The sequence below is a fragment of the Arachis hypogaea genome, chromosome 17 (genome assembly GCF_003086295.3).
Source record: "Arachis hypogaea cultivar Tifrunner chromosome 17, arahy.Tifrunner.gnm2.J5K5, whole genome shotgun sequence".
In the NCBI taxonomy this organism is placed as follows: Eukaryota; Viridiplantae; Streptophyta; class Magnoliopsida; order Fabales; family Fabaceae; genus Arachis; species Arachis hypogaea.
The window spans coordinates 60736444-60759809 of NC_092052.1; positions in this window are offsets into that span (position 1 = coordinate 60736444).

Genomic DNA, 23366 nt, shown 5'->3' on the forward strand with positions numbered 1-23366 from the left:
AGATTTAATAATTTAAAAGATAAATATAAAATATAAAATAAAGATAGTGATACTTATGTAATTCATTGGTGAGAATTTCAGATAAGCATATAGAGATGCGTTCGTTCCTCCTGAACCTCTGCTTTCCTATTATCTTCATCCAATCATTCATACTCCCTTCTATGGCAAGCTGTATGTTAGGCATCACCGTTGTCAATGGCTACATCCTGTCCTCTCAGTGAAAATGGTCCAATGCGCTGTCACTGCATGGCTAATCATCTGTCGGTTCTCGATCATACTGGAATAGGATCCATTGATCCTTTTGCGTCTGTCACTACGCCCAGCACTCGCGAGTTTGAAGCTTGTCGCAGCCATCCCTTCCCAGATCCTACTCGGAATACCACAGACAAGGTTTAGACTTTTTGGATCTCAATAATGGCCGTCCATGGATTCTAACTTATACCACGAAGATTCTGATTAAGGAATCCCAGAGATACTCATTCAATCTAAGGTAGAACGGAAGTGGTTGTCAAGCATGCGTTCATAGTTGGGAATGATGATGACTGTCACGATCATCACATTCATATTGAGGTGTGAATGAATATCTTAGAATCGGAATAAGCTTGAATTGAATAGAAAAACAATAGTACTTTGTATTAATTCATGAGGAACAGCAGAGCTCCACACCTTAATCTATGGTGTGTAGAAACTCTACCGTTGAAAATACATAAGTGATGAAGGTCCAGGCATGGCCGAGAGGCCAGCCCCCAAACGTGATCTAAAGATGAAACTAAAGATGTTCCAAAAGATCCCAAAGATGTAAATACAATAGTAAAAAGTCCTATTTATGCTAAACTAGTTACTAGGGTTTACAGAAATGAGTAAATGATGCAGAAATCCACTTCTGGGGCCCACTTGGTGTGTGCCTGGGCTGAGCATTGAGCTTTACACGTGTAGAGACTTCTCTTGGAGTTGAACGCCAGTTTGTAACCTGTTTCTGGCGTTTAACTCCACTTTGCAACCTGTTTCTGGCGTTTAACTCTAGAATGCAGCATGGAACTGGCGTTGAGCACCAGTTTGCGTCATCTAAACTCGGGCAAAGTATGAACTATTATATATTTCTGGAAAGCCCTGGATGTCTACTTTCCAACAAAATTAAGAGCACGCCATTTGGAGTTCTGTAGCTCCAGAAAATCCACTTTGAGTGCAGGGAAGTCAGAATCCAACAGCATCTGCAGTCCTTCTTCAACCTCTGAATCTGATTTTTGCTCAAGTCCCTCAATTTCAGTCAGAAATTACCTGAAATCACAGAAAAACACACAAACTCATAGTAAAGTCCAGAAATGTGAATTTTATTTAAAAACTAATAAAAATATACTAAAAATAAACTAAATCATACTAAAAACTATGTAAAAACAATGCCAAAAAGCGTTTAAATTATCCACTCATCAAGCTCCCATTTCCTACAACATAATTTGAACCAAACTCATAGCCAAAAGAGTGAGAACTCATAGTAGAAAAGAGAAACAAAAACTAACAAAAATAAGAAGCAAGGTCCTAAACCTAACAAAAACCAACAAACAAGCAAAAGACAAACATATTCACATATTCACAATAGCCAACAATATAACAACATTGCAACTCCCCAGCAACGGCGCCATACTGATAATAGAAAAATTGTCGTGTCGGCATAGAATTTCACACAAAATAAAATCTCGTTGCAAGTATAGTTCTACACCAACAAACAATCCTCCCAATCAAAAATTTTGGTGCTGTCACAAGTACAAATCCCAATGAAAATTAACCGAATTATTTAGACTATGGGTCGTCTCACAAGGAATTGCAATGAAGTGAATGCTTATTTGCTATGAAGGATGCAAGGGGGGTTTCGTTGATAAGAGGGCAAGAAATTAAATGACAAAAAAAATAAAGAGGGCAATTAAAGAAAGCAATTAATAAAGAGAGACATTCATGACAAAGATTGAGAATATAGTCTTTCTATCCTAGTCATACAATGATCCATTCATCTTATCTAGTCAACTCCAACACAAAGGGAGAAAGTCAAATAAGACTAATCAATCATACCACAATAATAAACAAGAATTTATCTTATTTCGTCATCTCCAACATTGGAAGAAGGTATAAGTTATCTTCCATGAGAGAAAGTCAAACAAGACTAGTTAATCTCAATTCAAATGTCCTAATCAACTCACTAATTGGATTAGCAAAAGATTAACGTCAATGGAAATAATATTAACTAACAACTCTAGATCACCAACACATGACTCAAGATTGCCTAATTACTCTTTCCAAGCCAAGAAAGCTCAAAGTCTACTCTAAAGTCCAACTAAGCATTTTATTAAACACTTGGAAGGCACAAAAGGAAAGCATGATAAAAGTGCAAGAATAATAAATCTACCAACTACTAATTGCAAGGAAAGTAAGATCACAACTCAATTCAACCATAAAAGAACATCAAACATTAAATTGCATTAAAAGAAAATCAAATCCAACAATAGCATCCATGAACATAAAAGAGAAATTAACATTACAAATCATGAGAATGAAAGAGTAGAAATAAGAAATCATAAAAGAAACAAGATGAAAACATGTAATTAAATCTAGATCTAAGATGGAAATTAACCTAACCTAATTCTAGAGAGAAGAGGGAGCTTCTCTCTCTAGAAACTAACCTACTTGATGCTAATGCTACAAACAATTGCCCCCTGCCCAAGCTTGAATTCTGCATGAAATAGCATTAGAAATGAGTTGGGTTGGGCCCAAAGTGCTTCAGAAATCGCTGGGGGCGATTTCACTTTAGTGGGCCACGAACAGCATCGGCGAGCACGCGAACATGGCACGTGCGCGCCCCTGAGCGCGAAGTAACATATTGCAAATTTTATATCATTTCGAAGCTCCGGATGTTAGCTTTCCAACGTAACTAGAACCGCCTCATTTAGACCTCTGTAGCTCAAGTTATGATCGATTGAGTGCGAAGAGGTCAGACTTGACAGCTTTGCGGTTCCTTCATTTCTTCATGAGTTCTCCCACTTTGCATGCTTTTCTCCTCACTTCTTCCATCCAATACTTGCCTTATGAACCTGAAATTACTCAACAAACATATCGAGGTATCGAATGGAATTAAAGTGAGTTAAATTTAGCTATTTTAAGGCCTAAAAACTATGTTTTCACATTTAAGCACAAATCAAGGGAGAATTACAAAACCATGCTATTTCATTGAATAAATGTGAGAAAAGATGATAAAATCCCCCAAATTAAGCACAAGATGAACCACAAAATTGGGGTTTATCAAATCTCCCCACACTTAAACCAAGCATGTCCTCATGCTAAGAATAAAGAAGGACAAGAAAAGGGTATGAACATTTAGTCAATGCAAATAAACTATATAAACCTATCTACATGCATGCAACTAAATGCAATATGATTCTACCTACTTTGTCAAAAGCAAATCAATGTCCAAGAGCATGTATGAACAAGTCGGGCAAAGGTCATATGACGACTCATAAACTCTACCAATTCAAATATCATAATGAAGTTCAAATATACTTGCAAGAAGAAAGCTCATGAAAGCCGGGAACAAGGAATTGAGCATCGAACCCTCACCGGAAGTGTATCCGCTCTAGTCGCTCAAGTGTATAGGGTCGATCACTTAATTCTCTTCTAATCATGCTTTCCATGATTTGTTTTTCATCTAACAATCAACAATTATTCAATGCATGCAAACATTCATCATGAGGACTTATTCATAGGTTGTAATGGGGCTAGGGTCAAGGTAGGGATGTATATGGTTAAGTGAGCTTAAAATTTGCATCTTTGATTAGCCTAAGCTCTCACCTAACACATATGACAACCTATACAATTCTAATACACAACCTAGCTACCCATGATTCCCACTTCTTCACATACTCATGCATTCATTTTAATTAACATTCCATATGCATTGATTTTTATTGAACTTTACTTTGAGGCATTTTTGTCCCCTTTTTATTTCTTTTTCTCTTTTTTCTTTTTCTATATATATATATATATATATATATATATATATATATATATATATTCTACATTTTTTTTCCAAAGTATATACAAACGTATCAATGCATATGGTTTTACATATAGTGCATGAATATGTACCCAACTCCCAATATTTTTAACAAAAATAAAAATTACATTCTTACCTCAACTAATGTCCCAAGTTCCCCATACCCAAATGATACACACTCTCACTAGCCTAAGCTAATCAAAGATCCAAATTAAGGACATTTATTATTTTTCAATTAGGGGTAGTGATGTGCTAATATTAAGAACAAAAGGGATTAATTAGGCTCAAAATTAGCTAACAATGGTTGATGAAAGGTAGGCTATTTGGGTAAGTGAGCTATATGAAATGATGGTCTCAATCATATAAATGCATGTATACATGGAATAATGGCCATAAAGAATCAAACAAATCAAAGATTACAATCATAGAAAGAGAATAATACACACAAGAATGAAAATAAGTGGTTATAAGATGTAACCACACAATTAGGCTCAAAACTCACATGCTTGTGTTCTTAACTCAAAAACCATGTTCCAAAATAAATTCTTCAAGCAAGTTCAACAAGAAAAAATTTTTCAAATTGGTAGGGTGCCCTAAAAACAGTTTCTTGGAAAAGAAATCATCACCCTAACCAAGTAGTCCTAACATAAAAAGGAAGTGGTAAAAATATGTACAAATTCTAACTAACATGTAACCTATCACGCAATGCAACAACTATTCTAACAAAGACAAAAATTAAAAATTGGTGTTGAAAAAGGAAGTTGTTACCCATGGAGATCGGTCGGACGACCTCCCCACACTTAGAAATTTGCACCGTCCTCGGTGCATGCAAGGAATAGCAAGGTGGACGGGTTGCTACAATTGATGAGTTTCTTCAAAGGTTTGTACGGGTGAACTTGTTTGTTGCCCCATTTAGAAGCTTCCTTATTCCTTTCCTTCTTGGTGGCCAACCTCAAAGGAGAGAAAAAGAAAGAAAATTAAGCCTACAACAAAGATATGAAAACAATTAGAACATAGGCGGGGGCTAATGCCAAGTAGGAGTAAGGTTCTCAAATACATGGTAGCTACAACATGTGAGTGAGAAAGTAATTCAAGCAAAGGCATATTAACTAATACTTGATGTAAGAACAAAGTTAAAGCATGAAGAACACTTAGGAGCATCAAGTTTAAATAGGAATTGACACAAACAAGATTAGTGGTAAGCATGAAAGCATTTGGTCCCATCCTAACTCACTGATGATGAGGTATAAAAACAAGGGGTCATGAGTCAGGAAGGACTAAAGTACTAATCTTGTATGTAGAGCAAATATTACAATTAATGCCAAACAAGTCACAAAGCACCAAGATTAACCAAGAAATTCTCAACAATTGAATAAGAAAATTCAACACCATTATTCAAATAAGAAACTTAGAAAGGAAAATAAGAACAAGTTATGAAAACAAAATTAAAATGTATGGAATGAAAATAAGCAAATTCAATAAAGGAAAATGGAAGAAAAGAAATTTTTTTTTACCGGCGCGGTCGCGTCATGCACGCTTCCACGCCGATGCGCAGTTTGGCCAAAGGACACGTACGTGCCAGGTGCGTGCACGCGTGGGTTGCAGGCACAGAATAGGCACAAACTGGGCATAACTCTCTGAAACATGTACCAAGAGGGCAGGTGGCGCTATCGGCGCGCACGCGCACAGCGTGCGTGCGCGCGCATTGCGCAATTAGAGTCAACGGCGCGTACGCGCTAGATGCGCGCACGCGCGGGTGGTTTATGCTTCAGGCATGGTGCTGGCGCAGTGTAGGCGCAACTCTCGGGTCAATGTATAGAGGGGTGAGATTTTTCAATCCACGCGTCCGCGCACAGGGCGCACCTGCGTGGATGGTCGAAAATGCTTCGGGCGCGCGTACGCGCCAGGTGCGCGCACGTGCGGGTTGGTGCTCTGTTTTTCAAAATTTTTCAAAGTTCTTGCACCAAACCAAGCATTCCAAACCTCCAAACAGCTACCAAAACACCATAAGACCTTATTTAACCGACTAAACTACAAATCATACTCAACAAACTTAACAAAACATGAAATTAAACTAATTACCAATATGTACAAAAGGGAAAAATGAAAAGAATTTACCATGGTGGGACGTCTCCCACCTAGCACTTTTGTTTATTGTCCTTAAGTTGGACTTATGGGGTGCTCCTCTCAAGGTGGCTTGTGCTTGTAACCATCTTGGAACATCCACCAATGCTTGAATCTCTAATAAGCTCCATTCTTCAATGTTAATATCTTCAAGCTTTGATGGAGTTCTTCACAAACCATGAGCTCCCAAAGTTGATTTTCCTTGTGCGATCCGGGATCCCACACTTTTTTTTGACACCCATCTTCAAATTGATCATCATGATTCCAATTGGGTGGCATGACCTTAGAATTCTCAAAGAAGCCTCCAAACAACTTCCTAGACCCATACAATTTGGTTCTACACCAACCATTGCTATTCAACTTCGAGCATGCAACCATCAAGAACTTAGAGTGATGTGTCTAACCACTACACAACTCTCTCCTACTCTTAACTCCACAAAGAGCTCTAAGTTGACCATCATTTTCAATCAAACCATATTCAAGTGAGAAAGTAAAGCTTAAGGATAAGAATTTTACCCACTTGAATGTTGTGTTGGATGGTGACTTAGGAAGGGGGGCCTCCCCACACTTAGCCAATGTGAGATCCATTCCCTTGTGGTCTTTCTCGGCTACCACCACCTCTTCACAAGCTTCTTCATTTTCAACCTCTTCTTCTTGGTGGCTCGCTTCCAATTCAATTTCTTCTTCATTGCTCACCAAGGACATGAGAGGTTTTGCATCTTCTTCTTTGATCTCAATTTCAAGCCCAATGGGATAGGATTCAATTGTAGATAGAAACTCCTCAATGATTGAATCCATCTCTTGATCAACCTCTTCAAAGTCTTCACCCATGATATGTCTTGCAGGTTGTACACCCTCCTCAACATCAACATCAAGCATATTGGAAGAGGACTCTCTAATTCTACATTCCCATGGACTTCCAACATCTCCTATGTTTTCAACCACTTCTTCTGGCTCATTTATCTCAACTTCTTCCCCTTGTGATAATTTTTGCTTCAACTCCTCTTCTTCACCTTGAAGCTCTAAGCTCACTCCCTCACTATGCTCCTTAATTGCTTCTCCACATTCAACAATGGGAGTTCCTTGATCGCATAGGCTTAGGCGGGAGGAGACCATATTACAAACGGCTTCTGCTATGGTAGCTATCTTGGCTTCTAACTCCTTGAACTCCTTTTGGTTCTCTTCTTACCTTTGAATATAAGAAGTAACACATTCTTGAAGAGAATCATCCATTGGAAGTTGTATGGAAAAGAAGGTTCATTGTTTGGGAAGGAAGTTTCATAATTGGAAGTTGGTTCATCATGGTAAGGGTATGAAGATGGTGTATATTGAGGTGATTCTTGAGAGTAATTGTGTTGGAATGGTGGTGGTTCCATGTATGGTTCATATGGTTCATATGGTGGTTGGTATGGTGGATAAGGATTAGGGTCATAATGAGGCGTTTGGTGGTAGGGAGCTTGTGAGTAAGGCGGTTCAAAATCATGTTGAAGGGGTGGTTCATAGGCATGTGGTGGTGGTTGTTGACAATCACAATAAGGGTCACCACATCCATTAAATTGATATGCATTAGGATTAGGATTATACCCATAAGAATCCGGAGGTTGTTGTTGCCAAGAAGGGTGATCAATCTCTTGAGGTTTCTCCCATCTTTGATTGTTCTATCCTTGATGCACATCCTCATTGTAGCTCCCATTTCCTACAACATAATTTGAAACAAACTCATAGCCAAAAGAGTGAGAACTCATAGTAGCAAAGAGAAATAAAAACTAACAAAAATGAGAAGCAAAGTCCTAAACCTAACAAAAACCAACAAACAAGCAAAAGACAAACATATTCACATATTCAAAATAGCCAATAATATAACACCATTACAACTCCCCGGCAACGGCGCCATTTTGATAATAGAAAAATTGTCGTGTCGGTATAGAATTTCACACAAAATGAAATCTCGTTGCAAGTATAGTTCTACACCAACAAACAATCCTCCCAATCAAAAATTCTAGTGCTGTCACAAGTACAAACCCAAATGAAAATTAACCGAAGTATTTAGACTCCGGGTCGTCTCACAAGGAATTGCAATGAAGTGAATGCTTATTGGCTATGAAGGATGTAAGGGGGGTTTGGTTGATAAGAGGGCAAGAAATTAAATGACAAGAAAAGTAAAGAGGGCAATTAAAGAAAGCAATTAATAAAGAGAGACATTCATGGAAAAGATTGAGAATATAGGCTTTCTATCCTAGTCATACAATGATCCATTGATCTTATGTAGTCAACTCCAACACAAAGGGAGAAAGTCAAACAAGACTAATCAATCATACTACAATAATAAACAAGAATTTATCTTATTTTGTCATCTCCAACATTGGAAGAAGGTATAAGTTATCTTCCATGAGAGAAAGTCAAACAAGACTAGTTAATCTCAATCCAAATGTCCTAATCAACTCACTAATTGGATTAGCAAAAGATTGGCGTCAATGGAAATAATATTAACTAACAACTCTAGATCACCAACATGAGTTGGGTTTTCATGACTCAAGATTGCCTAATTACTCTTTCCAAGCCAAGAAAGCTCAAAATCTACTCTAAAGTCCAACCAAGCATTTTATCAAACACTTGAAAGGCATAAAAGGAAAGCATGGTAAAAGTGCAAGAATAATAAATCTACCAACTACTAATTGCAAGGAAAGTAAGATCACAACTCAATTCAACCATAAAAGAACATCAAACATTAAATTGCATTAAAAGAAAATCAAATCCAACAATAGCATCCAAGAACATAAAAGAGAAATTAACATTACAAATCATGAGAATGAAAGAGTAGAAATAAGAAATCATAAAAGAAACAAGATGAAAACATGTAATTAAATCTAGATCTAAGATGGAAATTAACCTAACCTAATTCTAGAGAGAAGAGGGAGCTTCTCTCTCTAGAAACTAACCTACATGATGCTAATGCTACAAATAATTGCCCTCCCCCCTTTCCCAAGCTTGAATTCTGCATGAAATAGCATTAGAAATGAGTTGGGTTGGGCCCAAAGTGCTTTAAAAATCGCTGGGGGCGATTTCACTTTAGTGGGCCACGGACAGCATCAGTGCGCACGCGTACATGATGCGTGTGCTCCCTGAGCGCGAAGTAACATATAAAAAATTTTATATCATTTTGAAGCCCCGGATGTTAGCTTTCCAACGCAACTAGAACCACCTCATTTGGACCTCTGTAGCTCAAGTTATGGTCGATTGAGTGCGAAGAGGTCAGACTTGACAGCTTTGCGGTTCCTTCATTTCTTCATGAGTTCTCCCACTTTGCATGCTTTTCTCCTCACTTCTTCCATCCAATACTTGCCTTATGAACTTGAAATTACGCAACAAACATATCAAGGCATCGAATGGAATTAAAGTGAGTTAAATTTAGCTATTTTAAGGCCTAAAAAGCATGTTTTCACATTTAAGCACAAATCAAGGGAGAATTACAAAACCATGCTATTTCATTGAATAAATGTGAGAAAAGGTGATAAAATCCCCCAAATTAAGCACAAGATAAACCACAAAATTGGGGTTTATCAGCCACGTCTTCGAGCTCAAGTGGCACGCCCTAGTCTTTTTCCACTAGTCTTTGCCTCTAGAAACTTGAACTAGCGTGGCACGCTCAGGGCTTGGCGTGCCACGCCCTTGCTCTATGCTTGGCTAAGCTTCTCTGGAAAGTTGCACTAGCGTGGCACACCCAGGTTCTGGCATGCCACGTCCCTTTGTGAGTGAGTGGTTCCTCTGTTTGGCGTGCCATGCCACGAACTCAAGTGGCACGCCCCAATGCTTCTTTGCTCTCTGAATGACACTGGCGTGCCACGCCTGGGATTCAAGTGGCACGCCTAAGTGAAAAATAGTGAGTGGCATGCCACGCCTTCGATACCAAGTGGCACGTCCCATGTAATTGGCCTCCTTCATGCTCTCTGGAAATTTATACCAGCGTGTCATGCCTAAAGGCTGGCGTGCCACACTCATGATCTTGCCTTGGTTCCAGTAGTTGGCGTGCCACGCCTTCAATACCAACTGGCACGCCCAGTCATTGCTTTTGTTATCTTTGTGCATTGGCGTGCCACGCCTGGTTGCTCAAGTGGCATGCCTAAGTGAGGTTGAGAGGTTGGCGTGCCATACCTTCGACTTCAAGTGGCACGCCCAGTCTTCAATTGCCTTCAGCCCCTTCTCTGGATTATTGTACCAGCGTGCCACGCCATGCTGTTCAAGTGGCACGCCCATGGATTTGTGAACTCTTCAAGCTTGGCGTGCCATGCCTGGGTTCTCAAGTGGCACGCCCAAGTGACTTTTTGGAGCTGGCGTGCCACACCTTCGATACCAAGTGGCACGCCATAGTGTAGGTTCTTCCTGGAATGGTGGGTTGGCATGCCACGCCCCTTTGCTCAAGTGGCACGCCCATAGTAGTTGATGGATTAGGCATGGCACGCCAGGTCGTGCCACACCTTCGATACCAAGTGGCACGCCATAGTGTAGGTTCTTCCTGGAATGGTGAGTTGGCGTGCCACGCCCCTTTGCTCAAGTGGCACGCCCATAGTAGTTGATGGGTTAGGCGTGCCACGCCCAACCTGGCATGCCACGCCCCGTTCATGTCCTCCATTGTTGCTCTCTGGAATTTTGTACTAGCGTGCCACGCCCAGTCCCTGGCGTGCCATGCCCACATGCATGCTTGGATCTCCCCTCTGGAATTTAGTACTGGCGTGCCACGCCTTGCTCCTGGCGTGGAACGCCAGTGCATTTTTGTGGCGTTTGCTCCAAGTGGCATGCCAGTTTCACATGCCTAGCTTCTTGTTTGTCTTATAACCATTTTTGATGCCTTTTTTACTTGAAATTCAGCACAACTCATCTCAAAGTAGTGTACCATAATATTCATCAAATAATGCATGAATTGTACTGATCAAATGAGATTTATGCTCTTTTATAGTCTTCTTTATGCAAGAAAGAAGGGTAGATGATGCAAGTCATCAAAGGGTCTTCCAAGGATGATGGATTCATCTTCATCCTTCCCAGTGTCTAGGATTATGAAGTCAGCAGGGATGTAATAGCCTTCAACCTTCACTAAGACATCCTCTACAAGTCCATAAGCCTGTTTCCTTGAATTGTCTGCCATCTCTAGTGAGATTCTTACACCTTGTACCTCAAAGATCCCTAGTTTCTCTATTACAGAGAGGGGCATGAGGTTTATCCCTGACCCCAGGTCACACAGAGCCTTCTCATAGGTCATGGTGCCTATGGTACAAGGTATTAAGAACTTTCCAGGATCCTATTTCTTCTGAGGTAATTTCAGTTGAACCAGATCATTTAGTTCATTGATGAGCAATGGGGTTCATCCGCCCAAGTCTCATTACCAAATAACTTGGCATTCTGCTTCATGATTGCTCCTAGATATTGAGCAACTTGCTCTTCAACAATATCTTCATCCTCTTCAGAGGAAGAATACTCATCAGAGCTCATGAATGGCAACAGTAAGTTCAGTGGAATCTCTATGGTCTCTGTATGAACCTCAGATTCCTTTGGTTCCTCAATAGGGAACTCCTTAGTGGCCAGTAAACATCCATTGAGGTCTTCCTCATTGGAAATCACTGCCTTTTCTTCCTCTCCAGGTTCGGCCATATTGGTCATAGTTATGGCCTTGCACTCTCTTTTTGTGTTCTCTTCTGTATTGCTTGGGAGAGTACTGGGAGGGAGTTCAGTAACTTTCTTACGCAGCTGACCCACTTGTGCCTCCAAATTTCTAATGGAGGACTTTATCTCAGTCATGAAACTAAGAGTGGTCTTAGATAGATCAGAGACTACAGTTGCTAAGTCAGAGTCGCTCTACTTAGAATTCTCTGTCTGTTGCTGAGAAGATGATGAAAAAGGTTTGCTATTGTCAAACCTGTTTCTTCCACCATTATTATTATTGAAGCCTTGATTAGGTTTCTATTGATCCTTCCATGGGAGATTAGGATGATTCCTCCATGAAGGATTATAGGTGTTTCCATAGGATTCTCCCATGTAATTCACCTCTGCCATTGCAGGATTCTCAGGATCATAGGCTTCTTCTTCAGAAGAAGCCTCCTTAGTACTGCCTGATGCAGCTTGCATTCCAGACAGACTCTGAGAAATCATATTGACTTGCTGAGTCAATATTTTATTCTGAGCCAATATGGAATTCAGAGTATCAATCTCAAGAACTCCTTTCTTCTGAGTTGTCCCATTATTCACAGGATTCCTTTCAGAGGTGTACATGAACTGGTTATTTGCAACCATTTCAATGAGTTCCTGGGCTTCTGCATGTGCCTTCTTTAGATGAAGATATCCTCCAGCAGAGTGGTCCAATGATATCTTGGACAATTCAGACAGACCATCATAGAATATACATATGATGCTCCATTCTGAAAACATGTCAGAAGGACACCTTCTGATAAATTGCTTGTATCTTTCCCAAACTTTATAGAGGGATTCACCTTCCTTCTGTCTGAAGGTTTGGACTTCCACTCTATGCTTGCTCAACTTCTGAGGTGGAAAGAATTTGGCCAAGAAAGCATTGACCAACTTTTTCCAAGAGTTCAGGCTATCTTTAGGTTGTGAGTCCAACCATGTCCTAGCTATGTCTTGTATAGCGAAGGGGAAAAGCATAAGTATGTAGACCTCAGGATTAACCCCCATTGGTCTTAACAGTGTCACAGATTTGTAAGAATTCAGCTAAGAACTGATGAGGATCTTCCAATGAAAGTCCATGAAACTTGCAATTCCGCTGCATCAGAGAAACTAATTGAGGCTTAAGCTCAAAGTTGTTTACTCCAATTGCAGGAATTGAGATGCTTCTTCCACAGAAGTCAGAAGATGGTGAAATAAAGTCACTAAGCATCTTCCTTGCATCTCCACCATTGTTGTTGGGTTCGGCCATCTCTTCTTCTTTTTCGAAAAATTCTGTCAGGTCCTCTCCAGAGTGTTGTGTCTTAGCTTCTCTTAGCTTCCTCTTTAGCATCCTTTCAGGTTCCGGATCAGCTTCAACAAGAATATTCTTATCCTTGCTCCTGCTCATATGAAAAAGAAGAGAACAGAAAAGAATAGGAATCCTCTATGTCACAGTATATAGATTCTTTTATGTGAGTAGAAGAATAGAAGAGTAGAATAAAGAAGAGAGAAGATGAAGAATTCGAACACAGAGAGGGAGGAAGGGTTCGAATTATAAGAACAAGAGAAGTGTTAGTAAACAAATAAATAAATAGAAAGAGATGAGAGAGAAAAAATTTGAATTTTAAATGAAAATAAAAAGAAAATATTTTTGTTTTTATTTTAATTATTAGTTATAATTCGAAAATTAAGAGAAGAAATAAAATAAAATTTGAAAATTAAATGAATTAATTAAATAAAAAGAGATTTTTGAAAAAGTTGTTAGTGATTTTCGAAAATTAGAGAGAGAAAAGTAGTTAGGTGGTTTTGAAAAAGATATGATTAAATAGAAAACTTTTAAAATCAAACAAAAAGTTAAGTAGTTAATTGAAAAAGATTTGAAAATCATTTTTGAAAAGATAAGAAGTTAGAAAAGATTTTGAAATTGATTTTGAAAAAAAAATATATGATTAAAATTTATTCTGAAAAAGATTTGAAAAGGAAATTAAAAAGATTTGATTTTTGAAATTAAAGTTGATTACTTAACTAACAAGAAACTATAATATGTGATTCTAGAATTTAAAGATTGATCCTTTCTTAATAGGCAAGTAACAACTTGAAAATTTTTTAATCTAAACATTAAATGTTAGCATTAATTTCGAAAATATGAAATAAAAATAAGAAAAAGATTTTGAAAATCAATTTTTGAAATTTTCGAAAAACATAAAAGAAAAATGAAAAGATTTGATTTTTTTTTGAAAGAGATTTGAAAAGGTAGAATTTTTAAATGGAAAATTTGACTTGATTCATAAGAAACAATTAAATTTTAAAACCTTTTGACTAAATCAATCAAAATTTCGAAATTTATGAGAAGAATAAGGGAAAGATATATTTTTTATTTTTGAATTTTTATGAGGAGAGAGAAAAACACAAAAATGACACAAGACATAAAAATTATGAATCAAAACAAGAAAAATATGCAAGAACACTTTGAATGTCAAGATGAACACCAAGAACACTTTGAGGATCATGATGAACATCAAAAACATGTTTTTGAAAATTTTTAAGAAAATAAAGACATGCAAGACACCAAACTTAAAAAATTTTAATATTTAGACACTAAGAATTCAAAAATGCATATGAAAAATAAGAAAAGACACAAAACAAGAAAATTCAATGATCAAACAAGGAAAATCATCAGGAACAACTTGAAGATCAATGAAGAAAACCATGCATGGATTTTCGAAAACTTTGGAGAAAAATTAAAACATGCAATTGACACCAAACTTAAAAATTTTTAAACTTTAGACAATAAGACTTAAAATTTGACACAAGACTCAAACAGGAAACACAAATTTTTGGTTTTTATGGTTTTATTAAATTTTTTTTTAATTTTTCGAAAATTAATTTGGAAAAAGAAAATAAATAAATTCAAAATTTTTAATAGGAATTCCAGGAATCATGCATTGTTAGTCTAAAGCTTCGGTCCAAAAATTTAGACATGGCTACATAGCCAGCCAAGCTTTATGTGAAAGCTTCGGTCCAAAAGATTAGACATGGCCAAATGGCCAGCCAAGCTTCAACATAGAAATCAAACATACAACAGCCAATTAGATGGGAATCCAAAGGCTCTTGCAATGATAAGTGAAAGCCTCAGTCCAAAAAAATTAGACATGGCTTAACAGCCAGCCAGGCTTTAACATATCATCTGAAACTCTAGAATTCATTCTTAAAAATTCTGAAGAACAAATAGAAATTATTTTTTTTGAATTTTTTCGAAAATAAAAATAAAATAAAATTACCTAATCTGAGCAACAAGATGAACTGTCAGTTGTCCAAACTCGAACAATCCCCAGCAACGGCGCCAAAAACTTGGTACGCGAAATCGTGATTATTCATTCCCTGGCTATAGCGCCAAAAACTTGGTGTGGGAGAACGTGATCTCAAGACTTCTTCACAATTCCGTGTAACTAACCAGCAAGTACACTTGGTCTTTCAAGTAATAAACCTTATGTGAGTAAGGGTCGATCCCACGGAGATTGTCAGCTTGAAACAAGCTATGGTCATCCTTGTAAATCTCAGTCAGGCGGATTCAAATGGTTATAAGGTTTTGATAATTAAAATATAAATAAAACAGAAAATAAAATAGAGATACTTATGTAATTCATTGGTGGGAATTTCAGATAAGCGTCTGGAGATGCTTTGTTGTTTCTGAACTTCTGCTTTCCTATTGCCTTCTTCCAACTATGCGTTACCTCCTTCCATGGCAAGTTGTATGATCCTTTCGGATGAAAATAAATCCATATGTGCTGTCACCGCACGGCTAATCATCTGTCGGTTCCCGCTAGCGTCGGAATAGGACCATTGTCCTTTTGCACACTATCACTGCGCCCAACATTCGCAAGTTTGAAGCTCGTCACAGTCATCCCTTCCCAGATCCTACTCGAAATACCACAGACAAGGTTTAGACTTTCCGGATCTCAGGAATGCTACCAATGGTTCTAGCCTATACCACGAAGATACTAATCTCACGGACATAGTCCGTGTATTAGATATCCAAGAGAATATACTCCAGCTATCGTCCAATGGCTACGTTGAACATCATGTAGACCACTTTGTGGTGGTCAGGCACACGATCTTGGCTAAGCGAGTAACGAAGATTGGGTGATTGTCACGGGTCACCCCTTCATTCTGACTTAACTGAATTAAGTACGAGAGTTTATCTTGGAGAAGAAGTAGGCGTGAATTGAATAGAAAACAGTAGTAATTGCATTAATTCATGAAGAACTGCAGAGCTCCACACCTTAATCTATGGGGTGTAGAAACTTCACCGTTGAAAATACATAAGTGAAAAAGGTCTAGGCATGGTCGTGAGGCCAGCCTCCAAACGTGAATATACAAGTTCCAAAATGATCAAAGATAAAAAAAAGACGTAAAATAAATCTCTAAAAGTAGTTTTTATACTAGACTAGTAGCCTAGGGTTACAGAAAATGAGTAACTAAGTGCAGATAGTGCAGAAATCCACTTCAAGGGCCCACTTGGTGTGTTCTTGGGCTGAGCATTGAAGCTTTTTCGTGCATAGGCTATTCCTGGAGTTAAACGCCAGCTTTGGTGCTAGTTTGGGCGTTTAACTCCAATTCTGGTGCCAGTTTGGGCGTTTTATGCCAAGATGTTTTAGGCTGACTTTGAACACCAGTTTGGGCCATCAAATCTCGGGCAAAGTATGAACTATTTTATATTGCAGAAACGCCCAGGATGTCTACTTTCCAACGTAATTGAGAGCGCACCAATTGGGCTTCTGTAGCTCCAGAAAATCCACTTTGAGTGCAGGAGGGTTAGAATCCAACAGCATCTGCAGTCCTTTTTCAGCCTCTAAATCAGATTTTTGCTCAGGTCCCTCAATTTCAGTCAGAAAATACCTGAAATCACAGAAAAACACACAAAATCATAGTAAAGTCCAGAAATGTGATTTTTGAATAAAAACTAATAAAAATATAATAAAAAGTAACCAAAACATACTAAAAACTATGTAAAAATAATACCAAAAAGGGTATAAATTATCCGCTCATCAGCTATTATGAATTCTCATCCTCACTTTGGCTATGAGTTTGGCTCAAATTATGTTGTAGGAAAGGGGAACTACAATGGTAACATGCATCATGGATGGAACAATCAAAGATGGGAGGAGCCTTAAGGAATTGATCACTCCTCTTGGCAACAACAACCTCTGGTCTCTTATAGGTATAATTCCAATCCTAATGCATATCAATCTAATGGATGTGGTGACCCTTATTGTGATTGTCAACAACCACCACCGCATGCCTATGAACCACCCCCTCAACATGACTTTGAACCACCTTACTCACAAGCCCCCTACCACCAAACATCTCATTATGACCCTAATCCTTATCCACCATACCAACCACCTTATGAACCATATGAACCATACATGGAACCACCACCATTCCAACACAATTACTCTCAAGAACCACCTCAATATACACCACCTCCATACCCTTACCAAGAGGAACCAACTTCCAATTATGAAACCTTTCTCCCAAACGATGAACCCTCTCTTCCACCATCATCCCCCAATGACGCTCTCATGCTAGAACTAAGAGATCTTGACTCTCAACTCCAAAGGCAACAAGAGGGGATGGAAAGGGAGTTTAAGGAGCTAGAAGCCAAGATGGCTATCATGGTAGAAGTCGTTAGTAACATAGTCTCCTCTCGACTAAGCCTAAGCAACCAAGGCACTCCCATTGACGAATGTGGAGAAGCACCCAAGGCGCTTAGTGAGGGAGTGAGTTTAGAGCTTCAAGGTGAAGAAAAGGAGTTGAAGCAAGAATTGCCACAAGGGGAGGAAGATAAGACAATTGAGCCGGAAGGAGTGGTTGAAGACCTAGGAGATGTTAGAAGTCCATGGGAATGTAGCATTATAGAACCCTCTTTCAAGAAGCTTTATATTGATGTTGAGGAGGGTGTACAACCTCCAAGGCATATCATGATTGAAGACTTTGAAGAGATTGATCAAGAGATGGATTCAATCATTGAGGAGTTCCTATCTATAATTGAATCCTCTCCCATTGGGCTTGAAATTGAGGTCAAAGAAGAAGATGCACAACCTCCCATGCCCTTGGTGAGGAATGAAGAAGAAATTGAATTGGAAGCGAGCCACCAAGAGGAAGAGGTTGAAGTTGAGAAAAGTTGTAAAGAGGTGGAGGTAGTCAAGAAAGAGCACAATGGAGTAGACCTCGCATTGTCTAAGTGTGGGGAGGTTCCCCTTCCTAAGTCACCATCATCCAACACAACATTCAAGTGGGTAAAATTTCTATCCCTAAACTTCACTTTCTCACTTGAATATGGTTTGATTGAAAATGATGGTCAACTTAGAGCTCTTTCTGGAGTTAAGAGTAGGAGATAATTGTGTAGTGGTTGGAAACATCACTCTAGGTTCATGATGGTTGCATGCTCAAAGTTGAATGGCAATGGTTGGTGTACAACCAAATTGCATGGGTCTAGGAGAATGTTTGGATGCTTAATTGAGAATTCACAAGCCTTGTCACCCAAATTTAACTATGGTAGTCAACAAGAAGATGGGTGCAAGAACAAGGTTTGGGACGCCGGAATTCATTTCAACAATCAAAACTCTTGGGGCCTTGTCATCTACCTAAGCTTACTTGAAGGCCTTGTGTGCCTAATTTGGGATCCCGATGGACATCGGAGATGCAAATAATGGTGGGGATTCAAGGATGAATTCAAGCATAAACCACCCTAGCAAGGACCCCCACCAAATGTCCAACTTAAGGACTTAAACTAAAAGTGCTAGGTGGGAGACACCCCACCATGGTAAACTCTTTCCATTCTCTTGTAAATATAATCAATGGATGAATTGGGTTGCCATTGTTAGGTAGTTTCTTCTTTACATACTCTTGTTTTAATATTTTGGTTGTTGGTTTGTTTGATTAGATTTGTGCCTTAAGTTGTAGCATAGTTGTTGTTGAGTAGTGTTTTGCTTGTAGTATAAGTTTTGTTTTTAGTGTATTTGAAAATTTTTCAAAAACCAAAAAGATTTTTTGTTAAATTTGATTTTTGGTTTTTTTAGAATGCTTGTAGATTAGGAGAGTGCCCTGTTTTTGAAAAAAAAAAGAAAGAAGAAGCGGGCATCGGCGCGCAAGTGCGCTGTGCGCGCGCGCATCGGTGTGGTTTCACAACTCCTAGTACTAAAACCCGAGAGTTGTGCCTACTTTATGCCTACTTTGTGCCAAGCGATCCGCGCGTAAGCACGCATGACGTGTACGCGTGGATTGTCCCTGCTGCATCCGCACGTAGGCACACATGGCGCGTACGCGTCCTTCTGCCAATCTGCGCATCGGCGCGTGGGCGTGCTTGACGCGTCCGCGTCGTAAAAAAAAGAGTTTTTTTCTCATCTTCCATTTTCTTTTGCCCGTTGCATTCGCATACTTTTATTCTTTGCATTTTCATTTTGTTTTTATAGCTTGTTTTTACTTTCTTTTTTTGAGCTTCTTATTTAAATAATGGTGTTGCATTTTCCTACTCAATTGTTGAGGATTTCTTGGTTAATCTTGGTGCTTCTTGACTTGATTGATATTGTTGGGTGATGAAACTTTTAAATCAATGCTTAATCTTGCATGACTCTTATATTCTTTGTGCATTGATATGAACTTGCATGTATTTCATGACCCACTCTTTCTAGTCAAACTTGATGCTTTTGAGTGCTCTTCGTCATGCTTTAACTTTACTCTTGCATCAAGTGTTAGTTAATATGCCTTCTAATATTGTTTTCTCACTCACATGTTGTAGCTACCATGTAGTGAAAACCTTAGTCTTATTTGGCATTAGCCCTTGCCTATGTTCTATTTGCTTTGATATCTTTGTTGTAGGCTTAATTTTCTTTCTTTTTCTTTCCTTTTAGGTTGCCACCGAAAGAGGAAAAGGAAAAGCTTCTAAATGGGGCATCAAACAAGTCTTTCCGCACAACCTTTTAAAGAAGCTCAACAAGTTGTAGCAACCCGTCCACCTTTCTCTTCTTTGCATGCACCGAGGACGGTGCAAATTTCTAAGTGTGGGGAGGTCGTCCGACCGATCTCCATGGGTAACAATTTCTTTCTTTCAACACCAATTCTTGATTTTCTTTGTTAGTTAGTTGTTGCATTGCATGATAGGTTGCATGTTAGTTAGAATTCATATATTTTACTACCTCTTTCTATGTTAGGACTACTTGGTTATGGTGATGAATTCTTTCCCAAGAAAAGTTGTTTTAGGGCACCCTACCAATTTGAAAATAAAAAACTTCTGTTGAACTTGCTTGAAGAATTTATTTTGGAACATGGTTTTTGAGCTAAGAACACAAGCATGTGAGTTTTGAGCCAAATTGTGTGGTAACATCTTATAACCACTTATTTCCATTCTTGTGTGTATTACTCTCTTTCTATGATTGTAATCTTTGATTTGTTTGATTCTATATGTCCATTATTCCATGTATGAATGCATTTATAAGATTGAGGCCATCATTTTATATAGCTCACTTACCCAAATAGCCTACCTTTCATCAACCATTGTTAGCCAATTTTGAGCCTATTTAATCCCTTTTGTTCTTAATTGTAGCACATCACTACCCTTGAGTGAAAAATAATAAATGTCCTTAATTTGGATCTTTGATTAGCTTAGGCTGGTGAGGGTGTGTATCATTTGGGTATGGAAAACTTGGGACATTGGTTGAGGTAAAAATATAATTTTTTTATTTTTTTTGAAATTTTTGGAAATTGGGTACATACTCTTGTATTAAATATGTAAAACCATATGCATTGATATGTTTGTATATATACTTTAGTGAAAAAAATGATAAAGAAAAAGAAAAAGAACATATATATATATATATAAGAAAAAAATATAGAAAAAAGAAAAAAAAGAGAAAAAGAAATAAAAAGGGAGACAAAAATGCCCCAAAGTAAAGTACAATAACAATGCAAATGGAATGTGAATTAAAGAGAATGCATGAGTATGTGAAAAAGTGGGAATCATGGGTAGCTAGGCAGTGTATTAGAATTGTATAGGTTGTTATATGTGTTTGGTGAGAGCTTAGGTTAATCAAAGATTCAAATTTCAAGCTCACTTGACCATATTCATCCTACCCATTACAACCTATGAATAAGTCCTCATGATGAATGTATGCATGCATTGAATAATTGTTGATTGTTAGATAAAAAACAAATCATGGAAAGCATGAGTAGAAGAGAATTGAGTGAATCGACCCTATACACTTGAGCGATTAGAGCGGATACACTTCCGGTGAGGGTTCGATGCTCAATTCCTTGTTCCCGGCTTTCATGAGCTTTTCTTCTTGCAAGTCTACTTGTACTTCATTTTGATATTTGAATTTGTAGGATTCATGAGTCATCATACTACTTAGCCCTACATGGGCATATGTGTTCTTGGGGATTGATTTACTTTTAACCAAGTAGGTAGAATCATTTTGCACTTAGTTGCATTCATATAGATAGGTAAATGTAGTTTATTTGCATTAAATAAATGTTCATAGCCCTTTTCTTGTCCTTCTTTATTTTTAGCATGAGAACATGCTTGGTTTAAGTGTTGAGAGATTTGATAAACCCCAATTTTGTGGTTTATCTTGTGCTTAATTTGGGGGATTTTATCACCTTTTCCCACATTTATTCAATGAAATAGCATGGTTTTGCAATTCTCCCTTGATTTGTGCTTAAATGTGAAAACATACTTTTTAGGCCCTTAAAGTAGTAATTTTAACTCACCTTAATTCTATTCGATGCCTTGATATGTTTGTTGAGTGATTTCAGGTTCATAAGGTAAGTATTGGATGGAAGAAGTGAGGAGAAAAGCATGCAAAGTGGGAGCACTCACGAAGAAATAAAGGAACCGCAAAGTTGTCAAGCCTGACCTCTTCGCACTCAATCAACCATAACTTGAGCTACAGAGGTCCAAATGAGGCGGTTTCAGTTATGTTGGAAAACTAACATCCGGGGCCTCAAAATGATATAAAATTTGTTGTAGTTGCTTTGCGTTTAGGGGTGCGCACGTGCACTGTACGCGTGCGCGCCAATGGAGCAGCATGATTCACTAAAGTGAAATCGTGGCCAGCGATTTGTAGCTCATTTTTGGCCCAATCCAACTCATTTCTGATGCTATTTCATGCAGAATTCAAGCTTGGGTAAGGGGGGAGCAATTTTTTTGTAACTTAGCATCATGTAGGTTAGTTTCTAGAGAGAGAAGCTCCCTCTTCTCTCTAGAATTAGGGTTCTTAGGCTTAATTCCATCTTAGATCTAGGTTTTGATTATTGTTCTCATCTTATTTCTTCTACGATTTCATGCTTCTACACTTTGATTCTCTTAGTTTTCTTGTTAATTTTCCTTTTATGCTCTCTTTTATGTTCATGGATGCTCATGTTGGATTTAGATTTCTTTTAATGAAATTTAATGTTTGATGTCTTATAGTTGTTGATTTGAGTTGTTGATTTACTTTCTTGCAATTAGTAGTTGGTAGATTTATTATTCTTGTATTTTTTACTATACTTTCCTTTTATACCTTCCAAGTGTTTGACAAAATGCTTGGTTGGACTTTAGAGTAGATTTTGAGCATTCTTGGCTTGGAAAGAGTAATTGGGCAATCTTGAGTCTTTAATACCCAATTTAGATTGGTGATCTAGAGTTGTTAGTTAATATCATTTTCAATGACTCTAATCTCTTGCTAATTCAATTAGTGAGTTGATTAGGATTTTTGATTTGAGATTAACTAGTCTTGTTTGACTTTCTCTAATGGAAGATAACTTACACCTTCTTCCAACATTGGGGATGATGAAATAAGATAAATTCTTGTTAAGTATTGTTATGATTAATGACTAGGATAGAAAGCCTATGATCTCGAAATACTTCGGTTAATTCTTATTTGGGGTTTGTTACTTGTGACAACCAAATTTTTTGCATGTGAGGATTCTTTGTTGGTGTAGAACTATACTTGCAACGATAATTCATTCAATTGAGGAAATTCTATATCAACAAAAATCAACACATCACACCTCACCTCCCATACCGTTGGTAAGCAATGAAGAAAAGATTGAATTGGAAGGAAGCTACCAAGAGGAAGAGGTTGAGCAAGAAGCAAGCTCCATTATTGAAGATTGATAAACCCATATTTTATGATATATTCTGTGCCTAATTTGAGTGATTTATTCAATCCTTCACCTACTTATTCATATTAATTGCATGGTTTTACTTTTCCTTCCTTATTATGTGATGTATGTGAAAAACATGTTTCCTATGCTTTAAAAGTAATTATTTTAATTTTCCTTTATTACCATTCGATGTCGTGATTCGTGTGTTGAGTAATTTCAGATCTTCTAAGGCAGGAATGACTTAAAGGATGGAAAGGAAACATACAAAATTGGAAGGAAAGCATAAAACAGAGTTTTTGAAGAAACACGCAGCGACGCGATCGCACGGACGACGCGGCCGCATGCCAGCGTGAATTAACAGCGACGCGACCGCGTGCTTGATGCGATCCCGCGTCTTAAGCGA